This window comes from Crinia signifera, chromosome 11, assembly GCF_055691185.1.
Source record: "Crinia signifera chromosome 11, ASM5569118v1, whole genome shotgun sequence".
NCBI classification, from domain to species: Eukaryota; Metazoa; Chordata; class Amphibia; order Anura; family Myobatrachidae; genus Crinia; species Crinia signifera.
In genome coordinates, this window is record NC_139227.1 from 85,844,772 (window position 1) to 85,866,238 (window position 21,467).

General features: G+C 46.0%; 1 long non-coding RNA gene across 2 annotated transcripts in view; it reads right to left on the bottom strand.

The window, feature by feature from the left end:
- LOC146046284 (uncharacterized) overlaps positions 1 to 21,467 on the bottom strand; it is an 86,593-nt gene that overhangs the window by 62,116 nt on the left and 3,010 nt on the right. For both annotated transcript variants that reach the window (XR_014465833.1, XR_014465832.1), the window contains exons 2-3: positions 20,410 to 20,537; positions 13,923 to 14,062 (exon numbers count right to left, since the gene is read on the bottom strand). This is a non-coding gene — a long non-coding RNA (uncharacterized LOC146046284). The remainder of the gene's footprint in view (positions 1 to 13,922; positions 14,063 to 20,409; positions 20,538 to 21,467) is intronic.

Consider the following 21,467-nt stretch of genomic DNA (forward strand, 5'->3'; position numbering starts at 1 on the left):
ACACCTGGTAAGAGTGTTGCTGGGTTTACAATATTACCCATGTTACTGGTAACATTTATAAAATTCATCAATGCAAGTTCCCATTTAGTGAACTTGGCTGATGAATATTTTTCTCATGCTTAGGCAGAATTTTAGGAGTGTCCAGACTAAGGGGGTTATTCTAGTTCATTCTTTCTGACAAAATACTTCTTAGATGGACAAAACCATGTGCACTGCGGGTGGGGCAGATGTAACTTGTGCAGAGAGAATTAGATTTGGGTGGGGTTTTTCTTCAAAGTGAGATCTATATTGCAGTGTAAAATCATGCAGTCAGTATTTTCCCTGCACAGAAACAAAATAACTCACCCAAATCTAATTCTCTCTGTACATGTTACATCTGCCCCACCTGCAGTGCACATGGTTTTGTCCATCTAAGAAGGATTTTGTCAGAAAGAATGAACTAGAATAAACCCCTATATGAGGAGCATAACTAGTTAAAATACACCCCAACACCACATCCTCAGTCTTGTTTACCGGTAGTGCTATGGCAACTACACTGTGTAGACAAGTAGGAAGTGCTCGAGTAACTGGGTTTAATTGTACACTGCAGTACGACATTGGTCAGGCTGGCATCACCAGGTTTCTTAAGTCACTATATCTGTCGCACACTCAGCAGATGCCTAGTATTCCAAATCACCAGGTCTCCTGTGTCAGTCATACCCAGTGCAGGGGCTGTAATCAGGCCTGTTTTCGACACAACTACCACCAGCCATAGTGGCAGGTTCCTTTTTACTATTATCTACATGTGTCTGTGAGGACATGGGTTTTGTGATTGCACCTATTCATATGTAAATGCATTTTACAACCCTTTTCATTCTCTGTTGGATGGGAATGCTTTGTGCACTTCTTGGACAGCTTTTCACAAGATGATGGCTGTGGTTGCCCTGGGTAAAGTAAGGAGCAATGCTTAAGGTTACTGGGACTTTGTTCAACGTTTACTTAAAAATAGTGTGACTAATCTCTTGTCCACTTGTGCTGGTTTATAGGGTACTGCACATTCATGATAGGTATTTCTCTGATGGGTGTGCGACAGAGTTTTGAACTACTTATTCTATCATTTGTGGGGTTAAGATTACTCCAGTGTCCCAGATTCTTCCCCTCCCCCCACTCAGACAATTGCAATCTGTCCTGCGATACCTTATGTCCTGCCTCAGGGGAATACACCAGAAGTTGTCTATCACCATAAACTGGTTTTATGGATGAGTCAGGACACAACAATAAATCATTGACCCATTGTATTGGTATCAAGCCATTTGTGGGCTGTAAGAACAGTGTGCAATCCTGCGAGACCTGAGGGGGAGGCTTTGTGGTTATAAAGTATCTGGAACAGAAGAGGAGGGGGGAAAAAAAAGGATTAAAAAGAAAAAATTAATGACAGCAATGTGTTCATTTATTGCAACAGAAATTTCTCTTTTATTTGGATGACAACAGGATTTTGGGGGAATTGGCTCTCAACTATTTGGTTTTCACCCTTTTCAAATCCTGTTCTGGTCTGTAAGCCCTCCCTCCTTTCTCTTACCCAGCGGGGGTGTGACTATGGGCTGTGTCTAGGGGTTTTAACTAAAAGGTTCTCTTTTGGGAACCTTGTTATATCACTGGGTACTTTTCCAGCTTGACCTCAGGTTTCAAATGGTGATGCTGTATTTTGGGGCGCTATGCTGTCTGTTTTTAACTGGGTTTCTATTGAAGCTATCATTGCCATTAATCCTGTGTCCCGCCCATCTTTAGTTCAAAGGGAACTTGGTATTCATGCTGTAGTTTTTAGCTACCTTAGATGGGTTAAAATCTATAACAGTACAGTGCAGCATTAGTCATGGAGGTATATCTAACAATTTTGCATCTTGTCCGTGCCTACTGGTCCTGTGGTCTCTAAGTTATGAATCTTCCGGAGTCCAGAAGCAGACATAACTTATTTTTCCTGCCAGTTCTGTAATTAGAAGGTAAATTGCAGACGCTGCAGTCAATAAGACAGAATATTTGGTATGCAAGGGCCCGATTATGATCTGTATTGGTTTTACCAATGGGTAATGCGGCACTTTTCCTTTTACCCCAATTGTAACTACCATTTGCTTGGTACAACCTAGATCAGGAGGAAATGTTGTTAGTAGGTTTAAGCAAAAAACCTTCTCCCTGTTTGCATATATGTGTCATGCTTAGGGCGGCATTGGCTAATAGATGGGGCTATGGCTATGTGTTGAGACCTACCTATCTCCTCCCGGTGTGTTTCCCAGTCACTTATATATGTGTTAAGTTTCCCATGGTTCCCTACCCTGCAATTTCTGGCTAGGTGTCCTTCGTTACCACAGTTGAAACACACTGTTTGTTTCCGTCTTACCGTGTCTGGCCTTGTGTGTTGTGTGTTTTTTGTTGGGGCACTACTGAAAGCGTGACTGCCAGCTGCTATCAGTTTCAGCACACCGTTTGTCTGCATTTCTCTCATAAATCGTTTGTCTAGATCAACAGCAGATTTTCTTAAAGTGTCTATGGTCATTTCTCTGCAGTTGGGAAAAATGGTTTCTATGTGGGTTCTCAATTTATCTTCAAGACCTTGTATCAGCACAGAGACAATCACTCCCCTAATGTGTATGTTGTCTTTGGGGTCAGGGATACCAGTGTTGGCAATGCCTGCAAAGCACGGTTGAAATATCCGCTGGCAGATTCACCATCTTTTTGTTTGAAAGTGAACGTCAGGATATTTTCAACCATCACAGGGAAATATACACCCAATTGTATATTTATTAGGTGTATATTTTCCTGGTTGCCCTGTTCAGTTAAAATCTTATCACCCTCCACACCACTATCCCGAATAAATTTCGGGATCTCTATGTGTAAAGGGAGGCAAGCTCTCAACATGTGTCGCCAATCCTTATTGGTGAGCTCATCTGAATTTCCCAGCTGCCTTACAAAATTCTGACACTATGCCAGATTTTTCCTGGGATCAGGGAAATTTGAGATGATTGAACGACGTTCCAATCGTGTCCACGTATTGTGCAAGTCGCTAACCCTTACAGGCATTACCTCATCACTGTCTCCCTTCCCACAAGGAGTTTCCACTGGGTGCAGAGGGTAGGTTTGTATTCCCTCCGCACCATTGGACAATTCTCCAGGGATAACTATCTCTGTGCTGTGTTGTGTGTGCTTACCTGTGTCTCCAAGTGTGTTTCTGGCATCAGCCATTTTCTCGGCTAGGATGGCAGCAGCAGCTTGGACTGTCTCAGCCTTTCTCTCATTTCCGCTAGCTTCGCAAGGGATGGCTGGTGCCAGAAACTCCCAGTCTCCATCTGAAACTTGCTTATAGGGGGTAAAAACATCATACAGGTTATTCACTTTCATGTTTTTGTTGGTTTCACTTTGGACGGGAATTGTTCCCTTTTTTACATATTGGGAGATAGAAACATTCGTATTCCTGTGGCTGATTATACTTGCATCTGACAAATAACCATGTTCCCTTTGAATTTTACTTTCCTTCTGCCACAAGTTTAGACATTCATTTTGTTTAACTCTCTCCTTGAGTGACAAGAGCAGACATATCTTATCTCTAATTGCTGATAAGACTTCTGGATCGAAACTACCAACACTGGGAAATTCTACCTTGCTGCCCTGTGTCATTTCCTTCCATTTATTTAAGTAAACAACTGCTCGTTCACCGTGCTTCCTGCACATTATGAATGCCGCCGATCCCTCGGGCCGGCGTAACTCATTCCTACGTAGCACAATCTCCCCATGCAAGCTAATAATTCCCATTGTCACAATTTAGTTCATAGGAATTAATAGTTCACAGCTAGCAAAGACTGGTGGGTGGTTTTGTGTGTGAGCCACACCCAAAGAACTCCTCCTCCGCAGCGTGAAACTTTTCCGCACCTAAGCATGAAGCACAATCTGAAAGTATGTAATACTCAATCACCACTATCCTTCGGCTAGCGACGAATCACTAGCGCGCCTCGCAGTGGTGCGGCCAAATTTTGCAGAAAACAAAAAAAACCTTGTTTTTCTTGTGTTCGGCAAGACTTGTATTTTAAATGGGAAGTTAATCAGATCACTGGGTTCTGATTTGGCTCCTATACCATTTCGATAAGTTCAAATAGGCGGACCTACAAAAGGGGCAGTTTAAAATTGGTGGATCGGCACCCACCTACGTATGTCTTTGTTACCATTCACGTATGTCTTTGTTAACATACAATCCTATTCTGATTTCCTATAGCGCTATGGGTCGCACCCGTCATACGCCCGTTCACCCAATGATTTTCACACTGGATGCTATTTACACCAGCGCCTTACACTTAAAACTTCAAATATTTCTGTACAGAAAACTTTCCCTTGTTGGCAGTTTCTCACCAGATGCTTATTGCGAATATAAACCCCTTAAATGGCTATAGGAATCTATTAAAATAATGCTTGAATTGCTTGCTTTTGAAAGGAAAGAAAAGTGACTTTTAAAACACTATACTTTCTTGTAGTAATTACCGCTTTTTCAACAGTATGTTAATATACCGTTTAAATAGAGCTTGTGATTAATACTAGCCACCTCTGGGCTCCTATGTGTGCTGCATGTGCAGTGCCAGCGAACAGCCACGTGTGCACGTGTGTTTGTTAAAACCTGTTCACCGGCCGCCGATGGATCGGCCACCCACGTGTTCTGCAATGTATTTGTAAGGTCGTGATCGGGTACCGCTAAATGCAGCAATTTCGCCGAAATGCGAAAATAATCCCAACACAAATCTGTAAGTAACGTACAAGGATGCGAAATAAATCTCGCACAAAATCCGTAAATTACGTACAGAGATGCGAAACTATATTTAACGTAAACACGTGTGTGCGTACCTTACGTAATACACTGCGGACGCTTTACGTTACTGTAAAAGGCCCAGAACTTATCGCCACGTGGCGGAGTCCCTGACCCCTGCAGTAATGGACAACAAAAAAATTATAGTTTTGCACAGAAGGAATCCTCTATGTACTATAATAATCACAGGCCTTTGCCTCCACGTGTGCGAAACCTTATCGCACGCGCACATGTACCGTAACTATTAACAAGCAATTCAAGAAACTATACCCCGTTAAACTACTTGTGGCAGGCAGAAATACAGTTTACTTAATACGGACACCTTATATACTTAAAACACGTCACGTGATTTCTCTTTGGATTTCACTTATTATACCTCGGGTTCATACGCTAGCACCTCTCAAACCCTGTACCGCCGTGGACTTGGCCTCTCCAGCAATGGTTAAATGATCACTTCCACCCTTTTGCTGGTATAGGCTCAAGTCGTGCGCTTGGTACAGTGTTCTAGAGTATGAAACGCCCGGACGAAGCCCGAAATTGTCAATACCGATATAAAAGTAACTATAACCAGAAGGACAATAAGTGAAATGCGCAGTTTACATATTCTTTCCTTAACTTGCGTACCCTTTATCCCTAGCTACGTGTGAACAAAGCATAGCGCAGCGTAGCGGACCTTTTCCGTGTGTTGTACACGCTGGATCAGTGCCAGTAATAGGATATCCCTTCGCAGTACTTAATCCCTTAACTGCGAATACCTTTTAAGGACAATGTCCGTAATAAACCTTTATCGCCAGATGCGAATGAGACTCGAGACAAGGATATAACAAAGGGAGGAGATCGATTCTCCAAACAGTGTATTTAGTCCCTAGCGGACAAAAGGGGGTTACAGAAAGAAGAAATACAGGATAACACGTGATACAATTCCCTTAACAATACTAATTAACACTTTAAACTAACAGGGGAACAGAAACAGATACAGAATATAATCAGCCATTTACATAAACAGGGATACAAATGTTACCGTCATGGAATAGCGCAGCGCTGTCCGGTCGGAGCTCGCTATATTCAGATTGAACTATAGCCCGGTCAATGGTGAAGGGATAGATGTAGTGCCCAAAGAGAGAGAGAGTCAGCCAGCTCTGGGATAGCTATCTTTATAGTTTACAAACAAAGGGGGGTCAAAGGCCGTTTCCATTGGTCACAGGTTCAAATATCAAGTAGCAAAATACTACTGTACTTCAGTGTCCTTTGTTTGTTGGCATCGTCGTCGGGGTCGTAAAAAGCAACAAGAACCGGTTATAACTTGATTCCTTTGTCTCACACAGCTCTAACAGAAATAGTACATAGGATTATGGATTTTGTCCGTAATTATCGGACCTTATGAGTTGCAAAGTTTTCGCTACGACCGGAGTGCTGCGCATGAGAAATGGAACATAATGATACTAAACATTATACAGACATAATTGTGTATTGCTGATTAACCTATGTGTGGTGCACTAAACCTTTAATAAACTATATTTTATTTAGTGTAAGTTTGGCATTATGAATTTATGTGTATTAGTATGGCTGCGCTTATGGTCCACTTTGCTACACAGACTCGGGTATAATACTTTTTTTGCGCAACTCTGCGAACCAAGATGGCGGCCATACGATCCTAAAATGGCGTGTGTGCAACTTGACTTTAACACTACACACTAACACATGTTGTAAGTAAGAAGAGAACTAGAGCAATAGTTGAGAGAAAACAAACTATTTTAAATGCTGCAAGCCTAAACAAGAATTTCTTAACAGAAGTAGTCCAAAGAACTGTTGACCTTAAGAATCGATAAACCTTACACAGTTAGATGCATGCAACCACCACTCACACCACTTATCTATGAAATAATGACTCAGACTACCAAATTGTGGCTTGAAGGGGGTCGGCTTTTTATTGAGTGGGGAGACCTACTATTGTAAAGCGCAACGGAATCTGCTGCGCTATATAAGAAACTGAAAATAAATATTTAGACTAACTGGAAAATTAAATCCCTACTCTAAACTAAAGGTGGTGGGAAGAAAAACGGTTAAATAAATGCATTTATACATCAGGGGAAGAAAATATCAAGCTATAGAAAATAACGAATATCGAAGGGCCTGCTGCCCTTTTGGTCAAGGGAAGGCCTTCTGCCCCCACCACTGACCCCTCATATCAAATGCAAAGGCTAAGCTTATCGCTATACCCTTGCTTTAAAAACTTTAGGCCTCCTGCCCTCTTATAATAATGATTGTTATAAAAAGAGACAGCTAAACATGAAGGTGGCATATGAGCCCACCTGGACCGATGATGCCCATTCTCAAAGAACAAAGCCATGCCCTTGGCTGAAAGGTGAACCCCGTCAGACCTATGCAAACTCTGCTCTCTAAAACAAATAGCATTATGGGATATGGCTAAACCACCCTCTTGCACGACAGTCCTGCCGACAACAGAGTTTATCCGACATCTAACTAGGGCAATAGCCCCTGGGCTAACCTGTGAGGAATGATGTCCGACAAGAAGAATCTACAAAAATGCAACTCCAGCATTATCTGCAACATTTGATTCCTACTGTCAAAACGGTGATCTAGCCCTGATCTATTAGTGAGGTAATTGCCACCTAGATGCACCACAATAAAAAGAGGAAAGCCAAACTGTGTCTGGCTGACGACAACAAAAGTTCTCTCAAACGTGACTACACCAGACCCCTACGGCCAATCCAAAGGATGAGTTGCACCTCTGGGAAGCGAACCACATCCATTATCAAGGAAGAAACTGATAGCCAATATATATACATATACGAGTGACACTCGTTCCAGATCATATTGGGATCCGGCCGCATTCCTGCAAAGTTTAATACTGACAAAATTAATAATGCAGGACACTCTGCAACTGTAATAATGACAAAGGAACAGGGGTGGAATTATTAGGGAACTGACAATTTTATTTGAAATTGTAAAAAGAGGGTATTGAGGGTATTTATTTTGATAAAGGGGGGGGATGTGATGGGTCGCCCATTTTGACTTGAAGCAAAAAACACAAAGTTCCGCCAGCCGGCAAAAGCTAAAATTAAAACTGGCACCCAAATGCAAAAGGTATTTGTGGCGAGCGGCTAATCCTCAAGGGGGACACTAACAGGAGAAGGCCTGATGTAATGTCAAAATGCACCAGACCGTCCACCTAGCCAGTGCCCAGATATCGACTATGTGCCAACCCGCCACAGCGAGTGAGTTTCATAATCGTCCAGTAAAAGACCAATATAAAGCACTTCAAAACCGACCGGCATTGATAAACTGAGTGGTGACCCATCCGAGTGAGTAAGTCAACCACCGGGCAACAGAGGACGCAAATCCCAAAAGGTCTCAGCAGCGAAAACCAGACAAATACGCAGATCACTGCATCGACCCATCCGGACGCAATGATCCCTACCCACTACATCAGTCTTAGAGCGCTGTATCTTACCGTCAGGGTGCACATCGATGTGGCACATACTGTATGCATGGGTGATTCAGTTGTTCTGGAAGCAGACATCAATGCTGGAAGGTAAAGATGTGCTCAAAATAGGCACAGTAAATAGAGCTACCATGGGCAAACACCAATTGATGTTAAAGCTGTCATCTAAATTAAAGCCCATATACTTGAAAGCGGATTGATGCAAGGGTAATAAGCGAAACGCAGATTCAACATCTAGTTTGCACATCAGGGCGTCGCGACCAAACCCCTTCACTATGTCCAAAGCCAATTCGAAAGATAAGTAATGCGCCAATTCTCCTTGGCATCATTAACTGAAGCCCCTATAGGACAAGATATATATTGAATCAGCTGACTTTTTTAGGTACCACACCCACTGGTGCAAAGGTTATAAGTAATATTGACTGGTGATTTTAAATGTGAGTTCTCCTGAGAGATCATGAATGTTGCTTTTGCATGAAATAATGTATTTTACTATAACATATACTGTATGTTAATGTTACTATACACATACATACATACATACATACATACATACATACATACATACATATATATAGCGATGGGGACCGGCACTTGGACTGATAGGGACAATGGGCGAGGTGCCTTCCACAAGGTATAATATATAGACGAATTGATCCAGATAACTGGAAGAATAGGAGGCGGCACTCAACTTGTAAAAAAGGTGTATTAAATCACATCAGGGACATCGTGAAAAAAACAGCATGTGCGTCAACAGTTTCGGAGCTGGCGCTCCTTCATCAGGACAGCTGAAATGTGCAACATGGCATCAAAGCAAAACTCGTGTTTTTGCACGAGTTTTGCTTTGATGCCATGTTGCACATTTCAGCTGTCCTGATGAAGGAGCGCCAGCTCCGAAACTGTTGACGCACATGCTGTTTTTTTCACGATGTCCCTGATGTGATTTAATACACCTTTTTTACAAGTTGAGTGCCGCCTCCTATTCTTCCAGTTATCTGGATCAATTCGTATATATATATATATATATATATATATATATATATATATATATATATATATATATATATATATATATATATTATATATATGTTTATATTAGTGAAATACTAAATTCTTATGGTGGTTCCCCCCTTCTTTTCCAACTTATACAAACAAATAAAACATCACAGAATGCACTGCAAAACATCATATACACCAGCGAATGGCAGCACTGGAGGAAGAAGAGTCGCAAGATGCCCCTCCCCAGTCCACCCACTCTATCAAATCCACCCATCCTCCCCAATCCCCCCCCCCCCCAAATCTAACCATTCTCGATCCCCAAACCTATCCTGGCCCCCTCCTCCAAGCTCCCTTCCCCAGCGACCCTACCGCTCCCCATCCCAATCCCCAACCATATCCTGACCCCCTCCTCCAAGCCCTAACTACAGCGCTGGATAAATATGATAATCAATTTGTTTTGTAGGATTTGCAAGGTTATTTACTTTACTCCAGATTTGTAAGCTCATCGGACCTCTTGGGATCGTGTATCTTCTCCACTAGTTGTTATAGGGGGTTCCTACTTGGCAGGGCTACTGCTGCTTCCTCACTGGTACTCTTCCCTAGGGCACCACACTGCCACTGTGATACCCGTTCAGGTTTTCCCTGTGTATGTAGTATTTCCCGGTGGAGAAAAAAAGGTAAGGCGTCTTTAGAGCAAGTGCGCGACTTGCTTGTACTCCACGTGCTACTCTCCCGTCCAGATTCTGCCTGCGCTCGCAGTCTGGCGGAGTCACGGCAAAAAGATGTTTTATTATGCCGTGGTGCTCAAGATTGCCGGCACGCCTCTCCCAGGCTTGTGATGTTTAAAAGCCTCTCTGAGATTTTTTTATGTTTTTCATATTTTTTTGTAGGCTTTTTGATTTTTTAATAAAGTGACTGTGTGTTAAGAAATTTATGGAAGTCAAGTAACATTTTGTAAAGTCCGAGTGGAGTAGAGTAAATAACCCAAATCCTACAAAACAAATTGATTAACATATTTATCCAGCACTGTAGTTAACCCATACACGTCAATTTTTTATTTAAAATGTGTATGTGTTCCATGTAAATGTAGCACATAATGTGGTTGGTAGTTGTAAATGTTTATGTGTATATACTGTATGTGTGTTAGTATTTGTGTGTGCGCATGAAAGTGCTTGTTAATCCGTACTTGTTGGTGTACACTTACCTACCAGATGTCAGCTGCCCGCCCAGTTCCTGTGAAATGTGCATGCATATATAAGCTATTGGTTTGTTTTATTTTGCGCAATGACCCACCAAGAGCGCAGAAAACCCGCAGGGGCTCTGATACGCTCACCCCCCTGATGGAATACTGATAGTCTGGATTCTAATGTCAGAGGAATGTCTGTTGCAATCCTGACAGTCGGGGATGCATACCACACCCTTCACTAAGAATCTGGTAGGCAGGGCCGGATTAACAATGGGCCTGATGGAGCTACAGCTCCAGGCCCACTCTCCAAATAGGCCAATTTTGTAGCTGAGGGCCAGGGCTTTCCAACGAGCCTGGCCACGCATTGCTAGCCTCCCGGGAACCGGAGATACCGCCAGGTAAAGCTGGAACGTTTTCCCCGTAGGATAACATCGGACCCTCTAATTCCAACCCCACCCGGTTCCAGTGGCTGCCAGTTCCCCATCTGGCATCACAGAAGCTTGAGGTTGATCTCCAATCGCTGGGCCTTCAATCTGATACCAGGCTGGTCCATATGGGTTAATTGGTTCTAGAGATATTGCAGGTAAACCGATTTTTTTCATTTCTGAAATGTAATTTCATGGCTGTTCATGTTGTTTGAGAGCAGATTTCTCTGGAACCAAATGGCCCAGATTCACGGGACCAAAATCATTTGAAGCCCGTGAAAATGGGTCAGTTGATTTCAAAGATATAGCTGATTGTTTAAAGGAGGGGTTATCTCCCCCTCACACCAGAAAATGCAGGGACTAGGCTGGAATAAAAGAGCCCAGCCCGGGAATGTCCCTGCATGATCGTGGGACCATATTACTGGGTAAGTCCCTGCATTTTATGGTGTGAAAGGGGTATTATTTAAAATAGCCGGGACCTGCAGTGCTCTGAATACAGCCGGGCAGCCCCCTGTTCTCCGCACGGCTGTCCCCCAGTTACCGCGAGCATGTATTCCCCTTTGGTAATGAGCATGTAATCCCACATGGCAATGAGCATGGAACCCCTGGCAATAAGCAAGGAACCCCTGGCAATGAGCATGTAGGTAAGCAGCACTTATGTAGCATCATTTTTAATAGGCATTATGGTGTTTGGCATAATACGTAATGGACATTATGGTGTGTGGCTTTAACATGTAATGGGCATTATGGTGTAAATTTTTAATGCACGCCTTTGACGCGCAATGCCCCCATTTGTGGAACATATTGTGCATTATTGCTCAATCTGTTTGGTATAGGGTTTATTTTGGGTCAATCCATGTGGCAAAATGTGAATTTTGCCTTAATCTGTGTGATATAATGTGAATTTTGACTCAATCCATGTGGCATATTGTGTAAGAGACAAGTACAGTATAAGGGGGTTACTATTGTGTTGCATAATTTGTATAAGGGGTATATGGTGTGGTAAACTTAGGTGACCACATAAAAGGTGCTGAAATGTTGTCTACCAAGTTTCGGCTTTCAGTATTTTTTTTATGACTGGAGTGCCGCCTCACCCCGCAAGTATCTTAGGACATTGACGTCCTGCCAATATATCTCCCTGCATTTTTCCTATGCCAGCAGCCTGCCTTTTCCAGGCATATATAATTAGTTGGAAGTATTTACACAAATAGAGATACACCCATGAGCAGACCACCCAAACAGAACACTGGTCACCCCCCCACATTATTAGGTGCTGGCCACAACCCCTATCATTGCGCATAATAGGCCCTTGATCATTTTCAGCTCCAAGCCCATTTAGACTTTAATCTGGCTCTGCTAGTAGGTAGTGTTACATAAATTACCTCTAACCTGCAGGCTGGATACAGTGTGGACTGGATACAGTGTAGTTCTTATATGGTGTGGGATGGATTCAATGCACGATGTATACACTGCAGGTCTGATACAGTGCAGGATATAGTGTGAGTCATATATAGTGCAGACTGGATACAGTGTGTGCTGTATACAGTGCTGGGGCGGGCGCAGTGCTGGGGCGGGTGGCGGTGACCAGAATGATGATCAGTGTCCACTCCAGCGCCGTAGCGGGCAGGCAGCAGCCGCGGCAATTACAACTTTAAAATAGCATGTCAAATGACTGCCCGGCTAATGATTGGCTGAGATAGAGCACTCTCAGCCAATCAGTGGCCTCCCTCTGCGGCCGCTGATTGGCTGAGAGTGCTCTATCTCAGCCAATCAAAAGCCGGAGAGTCAGATATGCTATTTTGAAGATGTAATAGCCGCCGCTGCTGCCCGCCCGCTGCGGCGCTGGACATAGTGAGTCCTCTGATTAGCGCTGCTGCCCCACTCCTTCCTCCCCAGCCGGCCACTCATTTGAGAGACGCCGCTGCCCGTCCCCACTGCTCCTCACCGCCCTGCAGCTCCCTGTTATTTTTTTTTTACATGTGATAAATCGCATGCGATTTATCACATGTAAAAAATGACAACTCAAGTCCAAATCGTATGTGAGCCTCCCGGGGAGCTGCCGGGCGGCTCAGAGGAGAATTAGGTCCGACTTGTCCTTAGGACAAGTCGGCTCTATGTATGGGGGCCTTTAGTTAGAAGGAGACAACAGTGACAGCAGTGCAGGAGTGTAATTGCGGTGTTGGCACTGTGGGTGGCGGTTGTGTTGGAAGTGCTGTGGGTGGCTTTGTTGGCAGTGCAGGGGGGGAGGGCTGGTGCTATTCCACTGCTGCCAGCTACTGCACGTAGAGAGGCCGTCCAGCACCCAGGAGCAGTCATGTAGCTGGGAATAGGCTGCAGCAGTGGCCGATGGGCAGGAGATTTCAAAAGTCCAATTAAAATCAATGGGAAACTGCTGCTTGGCTGATAGCAATGACTGCCAGCATTTTCGGTCAATCAGCGGCCATCCACTGATTTTAGTTAGGTGGCAGAGAGAAACGAGTTCCATCACATCTCTAGGACAACTTTAAGCCTTGCATGTGGTCAAACATGTGGTAATATATGTTCTGGATGGTTCCCCTGGGGATTGACAGCAGGTGCCATGCAGCACCCAGGGAATCAGGATGCTTAACACACTCCTAAGCCTAGAAATTAAAGGTCTAATAAGATGTATCACTTGGTAAAAAAGCACACAGCTTCATTACACCATTACATTATTAGCACAATTCTGCAGGTCAGTGTATTTAATAGGGCGTCACAGTCTCTGGCGTAAGTAAACATTTATAACAATTTCTATTGTTAAGACACAATAGTCATAAGCTTAGAGCCTTAGGAAACATGGTGCAGTAAAATGGGGCATATATGTAGTGTACAGTACTGCTAGCCTTTTAGCTTGGTCACAGTGACATCCCTGCAATCCTTGTACTTTTTATGTTGTTTATATAATCATGTTTAAAGAAAGCGAGGGCTGCCTAGGCATGAGGGAATATAAGAGTCTGTGCAGTTTGGGATGGTATGACAAAAGCTAAAAATCAGAGTTTCACTTACCCATAGAGGTGCAGTGTAGTTGGGGTAGCCAATCAGGTGTGGAAGGGGTGGTAGCTTAGGTGGAGGTATATAAGGGGTAGTCAGGTGATCCATCTTCCTCTTGAGTCTGGATTTTTCTTCAGGATCAGGGACAGGTCGAGCTGCAGGGACAGTTAAAAGAAGCTAAGTACCTTTGCATTTTCCTGCTGTTTTTATATAATGCGCCACTCTCAGAGACAGGCCCCCCTCCCCGCTGGCTCTCCGACTCGGCGCGGCCCCTGTCTGCCGCAGCAGCACGGGGGGTCACCGCCCGCGAGTCGTGGCCTAATGCCGTCACGCCAGCCAGTCCTACCCGCTCCCAGGCACCTGCAGATTCTGCTGCGTCCCCCTCTCCTACCCCAGCGGCGAGCGTGTATGGCGGGTCCCCCCCTGACTCGCCGCTGGATCTATCAAACAGCGGGACGCATGCGCCGGGTGGGGTGTGCACACGGTTGCACAGTCTCCGGTCCCCGCGCCGCCGCCCGGATCACCCCACGCTGCTCAGGGCAGCCAGGACATGTTCCTCCCTCTCCCCAGCCCCTTCGCGGCAGTTAATGAGCCGCGAGCGGCGGCAGGGGGATACTACACGCCACGCAGGAGCTCTACTCCGGCGGCTTCTCTGCCCCCCTCCACGCCAGAGGCCAGGTCAGACTGGCCTATCATCCATGGGGGGGCCAGGACCCCCGGGCAAGGGGGGATATGAGCCCAGGCAGGGTGTGCTCAGAGCTACTCAAGGTACTCTTGCGCCACCTGCTGGGCAGTTAGCATCTATGCTGTCCCAGGGTCCCATAAGCGTGCACATAGGGGGTTTTGTTTCTGGCCAGGGCACCCCTTCTTCCGGGGCTCCCCTGGTGGGGCCCATTCATCAGCTCCATCCGCTGCCACCCCCCGGGCCGGGGGGATCCTGGACCCCGTCACAGGGGGCCACCCGCAGCGGGGACCCACCGCAGGGAACCTACCCCGGGTCACTTCCCCGATTTCTGTCAGTGTTCCCTCTGCTGGATGGGCAGCAGTTTGCCCCCCCGTGGCCCTACCCGCCACAGGCGGCTCGGGGCCCCAATATACAACAGGCCTATCAGCCGCATTGGGGGTACCCCCACGCGGCGGCCCGGGTCATCAGTTTTTCCAGGGCTCCGGTATGGGAGGTCACTACCCCACCTACTTTGGGCAGGGCTGGGCAGGCCAGCAGCACTTCCCCCCGCAGTACCCGCCAGGCCCCTACGGTGGTTTCCAACATAGTTTCCCAGCTGCATCCAGTCCGCGACATTCCCGGGCCCAGGCTGACAGCAGTGCTACCGTGACGTCAGCCACGGTTTCCCAGCCCCATAGGGAGGGAGTATTGCCTGGGGTCTCCAATGCCTCACTAACCCGTTCTGCTTCTCCCGAGGTATCGGCCGTCCAGCAGCTATCGGTACCAGAGGCGGCACGTCCTTCCAGAGATGGCAATCATGAACCGCATAATGGCATACACGACGCCAACTTCCACAGCTGAAGCAACATCGGGCCTCCCTGTGGCCGCTGCAGGAACATCTCAAGCTGCCGGGTCTCTTGGCGTGATGGACGTACCAGGCGATGGTGAGCATGATGATGACGATGTTGATTCTGCTTGTTCCACGTCTGGCCAGTCATCTGGTAGCAGTGATGGGTCAGATACCGGTAGGCGCCCCCGTAAACCTGCCCGGTTAGTGGCGCGTGCGGTAGCAAAGAAGGTGGGTGGTAGTAAACAGGCCCCTAAAGTCAAGCCCACTGAGAAGACACAGCCCTCCACGGACATGGTCCATTGCAGCAACACAGCGGTATCCCGCGGCTTGCGCAAGGGCATAAAAGGGAAGATAGCCAAGGGGAAATTCGTGGACGTCTTTGTATTGACGACCAAAATGAAAGAGGAGCACGAAAAGGCCAAAAAAGCTGCTGGGGCAGGGGAAAACCCTTACAGGAGCTTTCAGAACTGGCTCAAGGGTTTCCTCATATTTGGGTCCTGCTACCTCGACACCAGGCCTGAGGAACATAACAATGTACTCAGGTACATCTTCTTGGTTAACGAGACATTCATGGCTTACAAGGGCACGGCGTGGAGGGACTATAACGACAAGTTTCGTCTGACACACGACGGCACCCGCGTAATGCCCATGGGCCTTAAGCATTTCGAAATTTGGTTGGAGGTCATCGGGAAGGGCCATCCAGGAGCAGAGTCAACTAAAAATAAGCCATTTCTTGGGGGGAAAAAGGGGTCCAAACCCTCCGCCAAGGTCAGGTGCAACGCGTTTAATGACTCCAAGTGCGACAGCGGAGCGAAATGCCGTTTTCACCACGAATGCCGCAAATGTGGAGCCAACCACCCGGCCAAGTCCTGTAAGTCAGGCACGGGTGGCGAGCACAACGCTGGCACTAAGTAAGGCCCCCTCCCCCATAGTCCTAGAGGAGTTGGAGCTGCGGTTGCGATCCTACCCTAACAGGGAGGACGCCTTGTTTTTATCACACGGTTTTCGTTATGGTTTTAGTTTGCCAATTTCGGAGAATGTTAGGGTGGTGTCCCACAGGAATCTTAAATCGGCAATGGAGTTCCCCGAGGTGGTGAGACAGAAGGTACAGGCTGAGGTAGCGTTGGGCAGAATGGTTGGCCCATTCCCCTCTAAACCATTGAGCGACTTGTGCTTCTCGCCGTTAGGCGTGGTGCCCAAGAAAGCTCCAGGGTGCCCTGGAGTGGCACATTACCTGGACGACTTTCTCTTTGTGGGACCTGGAGACGGGGACACCTGCGCTTTTGTGTTGTCCACAGCGATACAGGTGTTCCAAAACCTCGGGGTGCCGGTCGCGGCGGACAAGACCGAGGGGCCCACTTGCGTAATTTCATATCTCGGCATCGAGATCGACACGGCTGCCGGCTGTCAGAAAGTTGCTGGGGCTCATAAGGGAATGCTTGCCGCGTAAGAAGGCACAACTTCGGCAGGTCCAGTACTTACTGGGCTCGCTGAACTTCGCTCCTACAGCATCCTCAAAAACTGTCTGCAGTATGGGGGCAGCCATTTTGTAAGTGTCACTTTTCATTATAGCAGCAGGAGCAGGCGCCGAGAGATATGGGGCCGTGACCACAGATGCAGCAGGCCAGGTACCGGCTGACAGCAGCGGGTAACTATAGCCCCGCAGACCCCGGCGCCCACACTTTCTCTGCGCATTCCCCACCAACGCGGGGGCTGCGGAGCTATAGTTAAGCCACTGAGAAGAGAGATAGATAGTAGGGGGGTCAGGGGAACAGATATCATCTCCTGGAGTAGGTAGTAAGGTGCAGCAGCTGGAAGGTCACAAATAAATACAATACTGTGGTGCAACTGGCCTCAACCAGCTTCATTAGTCAATCAAACAAAACAGAAATAAAGCATCAAAATAAATCCTTGCCATCTGGCTCTAACTAAGGCCCTTATTCAAGTTCACTCTTTTTGACAAAATCCTTCTTAGATGGACAAAACCATGTGCACTGCAGGGGGCAGATGTAAACTGTGCAGAGAGAATTAGATTTAGGTGAGTTATTTTGTTTCTGTGCAGGGAAAATACTGACTGCTTTATTTTTACACTGCAATATAGATCTCACTTTGAAGTAAAACCCCACCCAAATCGAATTCTCTATGCACAAGTAACATCATGATCTGCCCCACCTGCAGTGCACAGGGTTTTGTCCATCTAAGAAGGATTTTGTCAGAAAGAGTGAAGTAGAATAAGGTCCTAATACACAGGACAGTTTCCTAATTCACAAAAAAAAAACCTGATGCATACCAGTCACAGGTTATCTCCCACATAGAGCACTTCACAGTGTTTCCTTTCCCACAGGCAGAGGGGATGTGGTCATTGGGTCACTAGCATGATGGTAGGTAAGCAATAGGGCTATTTATATGTGGCCGCCTCATGTGAATGGACACATTTGTCTGCTGTGTGCGACAAATGCCGTGCCGGCTTCCTGGCCATGCAGGGTTTTGCCGCCCGACAGGAGCCGGAGCGTGTGAAATAGCCTTAAAGGCTTTAGGTGTACAGCTTCTCAGCACCCTAGGCAAAACTTCAACCTACTCCCCCCCCCTCCCTTTAATTCCGGACACATATTAATTACACAGGTTCTGTGGCTGGCTGACTTCAATACTCCACTTCACCTGATTTTAAACTGCCACAGAACCTGTGTAATTAACATGTGTCCGGAATTAAAGGGACTAGGTGGTAACCCTACCCCCCCCCCCCCCCATCAACAAGAGTACAAGAAGGGGGGGGGGGGGGCAGAAAAGTAGGAAATAAAGCCTCAACAGAATGTATGGAGGTGAGGTCTTAGACATACCTCCCAACATGACCCTCTCCAGGAGGGACACATTTCTCTGCTCCTGCACTTTCTTCTTAATGTAGGATTATTAACACCTGTGCTGAACAGGTTAATTGATAAGAAAGGTGTTTCAACACAGGTGATGGCAATCATACATTAAGAGGAAAGTGCAGGAGCAGAGCATTGTGTCCCTCCTGGAGAGGGTCATGTTGGGAGGTATGTCTTAGAAGTTCCACAGCAGACACCTGCATTAAGTACAACAAAGATCCTCATAGATGGCCTTGATTTTTTACATAGACTTGGTGGCACCCCCCAGATCCTGGCACCCTAGGCAGCTGCCTAATAATAGAGCTGGCCTTGTCGACACCATCAGGTGGACAAGCATTTAGGTCAACATAACTTAAGGTAGACATGCCGGAAGCATACCCTCCAACATGACCCATTGCATAATGTAGGATTGTCATCACCTGTGTTGAAACACCCTTCTCGTCAATTACCTAGTTCTACACAGGTGCTGGCAATCCTACATTACCAGGGAAGTCCAGGAGCAGAGCATTGTGTACCGAATGCAATGGGTCATGTTGGAAGGTATGCAGGAAGGTCGATAGGGTCATTAGGTCGACATGGGGTTTTTCACTGTTTTTTGAGCAAAAATGTGCGGTATTTCATGCCCTACCATCCACTAGGGCGTGAATAAACAGAAGCACGGCGAGAGTAGCGAGCCATGCGAGGGGACGCGGTGGTACGTTTTGGTTTCCATGTCAACACGACATGTGCCGACAGGCGATATTTCATGCCCTATCATCAGGTGCCGTGCCCAAAGAATGGTGAGCGCAGCACTACGTTTTAGAGTTTATGTTGACTGTGTTGACATTCCAGTTAAAAAAAAACATGTCAACTTTTTCAAAGTCGACCTTACCCATGTCTACCTAATGACCCTGTCAACCTAAAGTCATTTCTACCTTCCTGCATGTCGACCTTAAATCATGTCGACCTAAATGCATGGTGACCTAATGGTGTAGAGTAGACCTAATGCTTGTCTACCAAATACCTCCCAACATGACCCTCCCTGGGAGGGACACAATGCTCTGTTTCTGGACTTTCCTCTTAATTAATGACTGCCATCACCTGTTTTAAACAGGTTAATGGACAAGAAAGGTGTTTCACCACAGGTGATGGTAATCATAAATAAAGAGGAAAGCCCAGAAACAGAGTAATGTGTCCCTCCTGGAGAGGGTCATGTTGGGAGGTATGCTACATAATGCTGGTGACCTAATGATTCATACCCAGGCAGAGAGACCCCTAAAGCAGCCCATACACGTCCTGATGCGGGCATGCGTTGTGGGCTGCAATAGCAGGGATCACATTGCATTGCATTGCATGTGCATGCGTTGTGCATGCAATGCGATGCAATTTGATGAAACCTAAGTACAAAAAGTATGTGCAAGCACATACTTTTTGTACTGTGCGATGAGGTGCGCGGGAGCGTGCACCTCAAAGCACACATCGGCTCAGCAGCGTGTAAGGGCAGCTTAACTCCCAGTCTGACAGCCTTTTCACAAGACTCTCACAGGTGGAGGCACTGATAAACCTTCTGTGAGGCTAACAGCCAAAGAACCGAACTGGGCCTAATGAATGGTGAACCCTCCCTCTCTTCAACCACCCAACCCCAGGACCCGATCCCAGTTCTTATAAAGAGCCCAATAGCTCACAGCAGAACCAGCAAATCTCCTGTGGATTTAAAACACATATGCCAGAAACCTGTATATACATGCCTTCAAGCACTATACAAGTGACAATATATATATTATATCTATCTATCTATCTATCTATCTATCTATCTATATATATATCCATGTGTCCCATTTATGTAGCAGTGTAGGATATAATAATCTGATGGGGGCACACACCACAGTCTTGTAATAAAAAAAAAATATATATATATATATATATATATATATATATATATATATATATATATATATATATATATATATATATATATATATATATATATATATATATATACAGTATATATAGACGGGGGTTGGCGGCACTCGGAATAACAGACACCACACAGGGGTTGACCGACGTTTCTGTGCCCAGCGGCACTTTTATCAAGGTGCAGGAACAAAAGAAATACAAACAGTGAACATATAAATACCCTACCTGATCCTCCGTACCGCCCGTCACCTCCTCCCGATCCGGCATCTAAAGATGACATCACAGCTCTGGGTGGTGCGGCGGGATGCACGGCAGGACCACGTGTGCAACAAAGCCGGATTCCTGGCAACGATCTGTAAATACAAAAATACAATACATTAACTTACGTACAAATTGAAAATACATAAATACCAATAAAACCGTGCAAATAAACAATATTAGAAGAGAATATGACTGATCGCAGTCTCCTGCACTGATAAAGCAATAAATGCAATCCTAGTAAACAGTATGTTTTGTTCCCATGGTAACATACGTAAATGCCTGATTATTCACTGCTAAGGCATATACTCTCGTGGGTTAAGATTTAGGACTGCCACACATGCTAAAGGGTATTGTAACTTAAACCACAAATGTTTTAAACAGGGTGGTGGTTCAATATATGGCCAAGTACGTACAAACTGCGTTGATTTTATAATATGTGCTAGCAATTTTAATGTATTACAAAAAACATGTGAGACCCAGGTTCTCATTGAGACCTCTGGGGCTGAGAGTCTCCAATGTAAAGATCCACCGACTCTCCAGCTGGAGAAGTCGGAGTGGTCTGTCTCCCCCTCTTTTAAGAGGCGGTACATGATCTATTATTCAGTATCGTAGGGAGGCAAGATTATGTTTGGCCTCGGCAAAATGCCGGGCCACAGGTTGCTCATGGTGGCCGGACTGGATAGCTGATTTTATAGCTGACCGATGGGCCGCGGCCCTCTCTTTAAAAGACCTATCGGTCTTCCTCACATAATGTTTCCCACAGGGACAACTGATAAGGTAAATTACGTATTTGGTGTTGCACCCGACCCGGTGGCGTATTTTAAACCTCTTCCCTGAGTACGGGTGACAGAAAGATTTGCATGGTACCATGTAACTACAGGTAGTGCAACCAGTGCACTTAACGCACCCTTTCCTGGGGTTACCCCAAAAAGGGGCATTGTTAGCCACAGGGAAGGACACATCGTTTTTCACTAGGAAGTCTCTCAAGCTCCTCCCTCTGGTGTAGGAGTGCATGAGGGTCT